Below are 6,741 nucleotides of genomic sequence, written 5' to 3' on the forward strand. Positions count from 1 at the left end.
CCTGGATATTACAAAGTCGGTAAAATCAATAATTTACTTTGTTGTATTGAAATTGCATTAAATTGAAACTCGACTTTTTAAGCAAGCTATAGTTGCCAAAGGCAGTGCCACAACGATCAAACGGCAGTACGAAAAAAATTCACTTGGTTACTCTTGTCTGTTTTTGAGGAACCCATAGGAGCCATTTCATGTAGAGGGAATGACAAAAAGTAGTGCTGTGCAAATTATTTCACATATTTGCATAAAAGGCCTTGTGGCTAACGTGTTGTGAATGAGTGTGTTTGTGTAACATATCAGTACAAGTTATTGGTGATAAATTTGCACTGGTGAAATGTCCTAAGCTCAGTCCATCGCTTTGCACGAAGTGTATAGATGCTGTGCGCATAACTGAGATGGCATAACTAAAGCAGTACAGCTGGAGCAAGTGTGAGGCCTCCAGAGATTGTATAGTGGGGCTAGATACCCCTCTTTACAGACATCCACACTTCAAAGGGTCATTAAAGTGAAGCGCTAAATCAGTTGAGACTGATAAATTATCCTGTAAAAACTCTGTTGTCATTAATTTCATAAACATAAGTCCATTATTAAAAGAGAATGAAGGTCAGAGTTTCATTCTTTAGTTTCACAGCAAAACACACGGCATCTGAATGTTGGTGTGACGTCACGGCTTTCAATCCTGTTTCGTACTTCAGCCACCTTGGCTTAATGAAATTTTGTAAACCTTTAAGTCTCTGGCTCCCTTAGGAAACAATGTGGTTAACTTTTACCGACAGAAAATTAAGTACGCCCGAGGAGATGCCATTGAAATCTGACATCACGTGATTTCGTGTGGAAGCTTGACGATCTCTACTCTTGCATTTTCTTGCTTGTCAAGCACCTTGTAATCGCAAGGGGGTGTATTTTTGTATTGTGGAAGGGTAATTTATTGGTATGATTCAAAGCAGTTTTCTTTTTAGTGTCCCTTTAGATAAACCAAGCAGTGATAACGCCAGTCCATGTAATATTTGTGCATGAAAATGCACTGTCTTCATTTTAATTGTGGCAGTGGAGATATACATACTGAAGCTTCCTTCTCCCTTCTTTTATTTAGGAAAGTGCAAAAGGAAGATAAGGCCCCAATGGACTCGGTGTACTGCGAGTACAAGGTAAAGCCCTACATCCTATCGAAGGCATGCTGGCAGAGACAAGCTTGCATTTTAGGAAAAATAAGCATCAGGGCTCATACTGGCAAGGCATTTGGCATTCATTTGTAAGTGGGTTACTGTGTCTAATGAGGCTGTGGTAGAGCTACTACTGCATGCCATGTTTCATTATTTTTCTGTACAAAAAAAAGATTGCAGTATAAGCTGATGCTTGTTTTATGAGGAAATTAAACTAATCTTAGTGATGAGTATCTGAACTGGGTTTAACTGGCTGCAATTTAAGACATTAAAAGATAGCAATGGAATATGGTTGCCATGGGTTGATGTTACATTTTCTGTTTTGTGATGCATGCATTTTTTTTAGCACTTCTCATTCCTAAACATCGTATAAACATGTTATTATGTGCAGCAGAAACTCGTTAAACGGAGCTTTAAAGGGGTCATGAAGCACCCCTTGGGCTTGTTGAAAAAACACATCCTATGGAAAGCTGACACGGCTATGAACTGCTCTGCCAAATATTACAGTCGTGCGCGCCACGTAAGGTCCACAAGCGGAGCACGAAGTTGCCGTTTCCCCAGGCACCCTCTTTTCAAACAGAAGCCGGTTCTCACTCTCATCGGTGGGCGGGGCGTCTGCATGTTGACGTCGCGGATCTGCCAGTTTACGTTGCAAGAGACATAGCATGCTTATTGGCCGATAGCTGACGTAAATCGAGAGCGGCGTTCGGATCAGATGCGCTTCTTGCGACGGGGTGCCGCCACTTGCCGGCGCCGCACTCCTCAGTACACGGTAGCCGCACTCGCGCACGCGAATCACAGTGGGAGAGCGATCGCGTTTCATGACGCGCGCTGACATAACTTCTTTCCCCCGTGCCATCCCTCCCTATGTAGCTTCCAGTGCGCTCGTCGGCACGAGAAAAGAGAAAGCGCTGAGAGCGTGCGCCAAACCTCCATAACTCCGCTCATTCTTGACGGATTCAAGAAATTTTTGCGGCAATCGATTCGGGAGGCAGTAAACTCCGATACTGAGGTCATTAGACCATTACTTGAAAAAGTGGTTCATGACCCCTTTAAGAGACTGGCAATATGTGTTCCTCTTAGTGAAAGTTCCGCTTACTGAGAGATATATGAAGAGGTGGTGCGGCACTGTTTTTCATGTGCCCTCTTAACATTGTTGGATATATTAAGCATGATGCAGATACATCAGCCAGTTCGTTCTGCGAGATAGGGCATGGTTATGGCTATAGGACTGACTGGGCTGGGCTTTCTTAGTTCTGGTTTCAGGATGAGGCCTATGACGTACTATTAAAAAGAAAAAAAAAACATAGCTCTTGCTACCACAATGGGTTGTCGAGTGTCATGCAGTTGTGTAGGGCATGCGTTTGTCAGTGTTTGTTAAAAAATGGCTTTCTTGGTGGAAGACAGATGTTGCAAGTATTATCTTCAGATTGTCCCCCTTTTGGAAAAGTCCTTTAGATCTTGCTTCTGTGGTTCTGTTTATAGAGTTGCAAAAATTTGGTTCTCAATAATGAAAGATGATTAGCATTACGTCAATATAAAAGCAGCCATAAACCAATCGGCCAGTCTGCTGTTCTATTGAAGTGATTTCTGAGCTTTATATATGAAGTTCAGTCATTTGAGACAGCTGTGCTTTACGTGTTACGTCGCAAGCTCTATCAAGGTGCTTATGAGAATTTGGATTATCTTGCAGCATGTCAAGGCTCGGATGCGACTGTTGGAGGTGCTCGTCTCCAAACACGAACATCGACGTGAGATATGAAGCTGGCAGACGTCATCTGTGTGCAACCCAATCCTCCTTGAACATTGTTGTTTCTCTCCTTTCTTCACCTCTCTTGAAGGGTTGCACTACCCCATCGTAGAACCACATGATCATGTGCTGTGGAGTGTGAATGTGGGGTTCTGTGGCAGCATAGTGGTCGAGATACAGCATTATTAATGTGCTCTTGCTGGCGGAAGCGTGAGAACACATCTTTTCCTCTTTCTCCTGTCTTATTTTGATATGTTTCTTTTTTTTCATGGAACAAAATATGACCTGGAACAGAGAGAGAATTCATAAGCGCATCGCGTACATAACCTAACCATTAAGCTGTCATAACATTTTATTTTGTTCTACTCTGTGGCATTTCTCTCAATCTATCCTCTGTTGTTCTTCAAGGAAATAGCTGTTTTCATTTTATGCCCCCAGAGCTTCCATTGCTCCGGAGCTTTTGTAATGTGTGATGCCACTTCTTCTTGTGGCCTTATGGTTGACAGTTTATTGTGGTGATAAGAAGCCTGTCTTATTGAGGGTGTTCTTGTCACAGTGTGAAATGTTTTTATGTCCAGCAGAGCTCTATGCTTGAAACCGTGATATGCAATAGATGCAGTCACCGGCTGCATCTCTTGGAGTTGGCACCGTGTTCACATGATTCATGTGACATGTTCACATGGACAGCAGATTAATTTTACCACTAATAATACAGCAAAGGTTGTGCATGTGTATTTAGATGCACATACATGAGCTTCACATAATGTGTACGTTCACTGGAGTGTAAAAGTGCTATTTGTGTTTCATTTCCAATATACACTACTTGTAGGGCATGCCTGCTTGAAAATGTTGTCAACTTTTATGCACTTTCTAAAATAATCATTTTAATACTTTCACTTGGCTAAGGTTGCACTGCAGGCTACACATTTATTTTTATTTTTACAGCACTTATTCTTCTGCGCAATGTGAACCAAACTAGAGGATAATAAAAAAGAGAGAACACTGTGTCAATTCCAGCAGCATTTTTTTTTTGTGCACTCAATTTTGGTGATTGCTTTCTTTTGCAATTATATTGTTGTTACACTGGCAAGAACTAAGCTTGTGGCATTTCTCAGTGTTTGTACTTGTCATTATGTATGCATCCCTTCTTGGTTACCTAGGATGCATGGGAATAGTGTGGTGGCCTTCTGGTAGCTTTTGTTCAGAGGCAGTGCTTGAGAGTCAGGCTGCTTTGGCCACCTTTTTTAGCTCTTGTTTTAGAATTGCATCTTTGAAGGCATGCCTGGCTGTAATAGTTGGCAGACTTTGTGGCATATGGCAAGTGCCAGATTTTCTGGCAGATTGCTGGCTATGAGGACACCACTGCTTGTGTTTTGGACGATCGAGTGCCTTGATCGGATGGAACGGGACAAAGTGTTGCTTGTTTGCCAGGTAGCCAAGATTGCTGTTCCCCTTCTGTTTTATCATGTGCGTCTGCTTGTAGACTGTTTGGTATATATTGTACCTGACATATGTGTATGTATTTGTCCACATGGGTTACACCTGTTTTCTAGAGGCATGATATTACAAGCCACGGCATTCTTAGTCTCCACATGCTATGTGTGTGACATGGTAACTGCGGCCATGTTGTGCGTGTGGCTAGTCTAGTGAAACTTTCCTCACTTGAGTTTATGAATTCTATGGACCCAGTGTGATGCTATGTTTTTGTGTGTTTTTTAAAGTCTTTTTACATTCATCTAGACATGCAGTTGGAGGTTTCTTTTTTTCTTCTTTATGTACGAAGTGGTGCAGTGTCTGCAAGCAAGCTGTCAGATGATATTTTGAGTATGCAAAGTGCTGTATAAATATTAAATATATACATACATATATATTATATATACACATATACATACATATACATATATAAATATTATTTGTCCAAGTGTCCGTGCATAGTCTAAACCTGAAATGTTCATGGATGACAGTATTATGTGTGAGAATGTTGTTGGATGAATGATTGGGATACGTTATTTATGGCAGTGAATGTGATGCTGTGAGCATTAAAAAGTTTCTAGAGAGTGCTTGCTGTTGTCTGATTACATGACCTCAAGCAGGTGCTGGTTTGAATGCCTCTTCGTGGTCAATATTCCACCTGTTATGATGGGATGACTGAAACCCACTCGTACATGTTTTACATGAATGTCATGCCACGTACTGAGCGCAATATTATAAAGCAAAGGGAAGCATGAGTGAAATTATTTGCTGATTTAATTGGGAATGATAAGATGAATGGATGTAAAGGTGGGCACCAAGAAAAAAAACCCATGGTGGGCAAAAATCTATTTTCCACTATCAGAACTGTGAGAGCTGATCTCACACCCTCTGTTTAGATTCATTTCCCCAGCGGCCAATTTTTTTGTATGCATTTGTTTCCCTTTACCTTATATAACATTGCTAAACTCCTAATAAAACAACATATCATTTCCCGATGCTTTTTTTTGTCTTATGTGAACTGTTGGCTTCATATGGGTGCGACAAACAAAAGCCGGGCCCCTCAGTTACACTTCTCGTTCAGTACGACATTTGTGACATGTATGACCCTGGATTATAGCCATTTTTGGTCTGATACACACCATTTTTTACGCTGCCATGGTTGCAGAGTTGGATACGCATTTTTCTTCCATATGCAGCTTTACAAAAGATTTACTAGAACCATCTTGTTTACTTGAACTACCTTGTAGTTGTGATTGTACTAACTGGCAAAACAGATAACGTGGACTAATGCAAGCTTGCATAGTTTTTCACTGGAATGACTTGAAGCTTGCTGCCATGTTTCCTCTGACCAGTTGCTGCAATGTGTTTCTAGCTTATACTTGTAGTAAAGTGCACGTGTGTCCTGGTTATTGACAGCACTTGTAGGTAGAAAGCTACCGATCTCTGCAAAATGTCCTTTATTTAGCTTTGTTTTTACACTTCGTCTTGGTAGTAATGAATGTAGCAGGCATAGTGCTATAGCATAGATTTTGCGCTATTTGACGTTTGTTTCATTATAAAAATGCTGGAGATAGAAGTGGCCAGCTTTTCACGATGAACATTCTATAATTGTTGATACTGGCCCTTTTGTATTAACAAACTCCTCCATATGCCTGGCTTGGGTATATTGTACCTTGTGTTTTGTATTCAGATATTCCAGTGGTGTGATCACAACAATTGCATCGCTCAGCAGTGTTGTCACATGTAGAATGCGTGTTGTTATGATAGTAAGTAACGTTATGTCTGTGGTCATGTAAATGGTCAAATATGCTATATGCTTATGATTATTTGGTAATGTACTGCAGTTGTGGATACATACTGCATGTATTTTACGTTGTTGTAACTGCACCTTTCTTGGAAATGCTGCAAGGAGCTTGAAGGTTGCCAATTAAACATTTGTGAGGCCAGGTGGTTTACTCGTGCCTTAAATCACAGCAACAGGCAACACATACCTCCACTGCAGGTCGCAAGCAAAACTTCATAGTTTCTGTATAAAGCAATGATTGAGGGAGTTACCAAGATAGTTTCAGCTGCACAACTACCATTGAGGTATTTTTTAGAAGGTTCACCTCCCTAGTATAGGTGTAAGTTTTAAAATAGTGACAAGCATACACAAGCAAAATGCAACTCCGCACTGGACAGGCTTGGGCCATTCGAAGTGCCATTGACGTATTGTAGTGTACAAATAGAACAAAGGACCGAGAAGAATGCTGCTAGTCCTTTGTTAGCTTTGTGTGCTGCACTAAGCCTACAACATGCAACCTCATAAGCTCTCAGTACTCTGCAAGTACAGTCGCGCTCATGAGCTGCAATTGGCGA

The 6,741-nt window shown here is 41.2% G+C and overlaps 1 long non-coding RNA gene across 1 annotated transcript; it reads left to right on the forward strand.

The window, feature by feature from the left end:
* The first annotated feature begins 6 nt into the window (after positions 1 to 6).
* LOC119375944 (uncharacterized) lies at positions 7 to 6,329 on the forward strand. The gene is made up of 2 exons (XR_005180470.2): positions 7 to 1,145; positions 2,854 to 6,329. It is a non-coding gene; the product is annotated as an uncharacterized LOC119375944 (long non-coding RNA).
* Positions 6,330 to 6,741: the final 412 nt, after the last annotated feature.

Source organism: Rhipicephalus sanguineus, unplaced genomic scaffold, assembly GCF_013339695.2.
Source record: "Rhipicephalus sanguineus isolate Rsan-2018 unplaced genomic scaffold, BIME_Rsan_1.4 Seq1035, whole genome shotgun sequence".
NCBI lineage: Eukaryota > Metazoa > Arthropoda > Arachnida > Ixodida > Ixodidae > Rhipicephalus > Rhipicephalus sanguineus.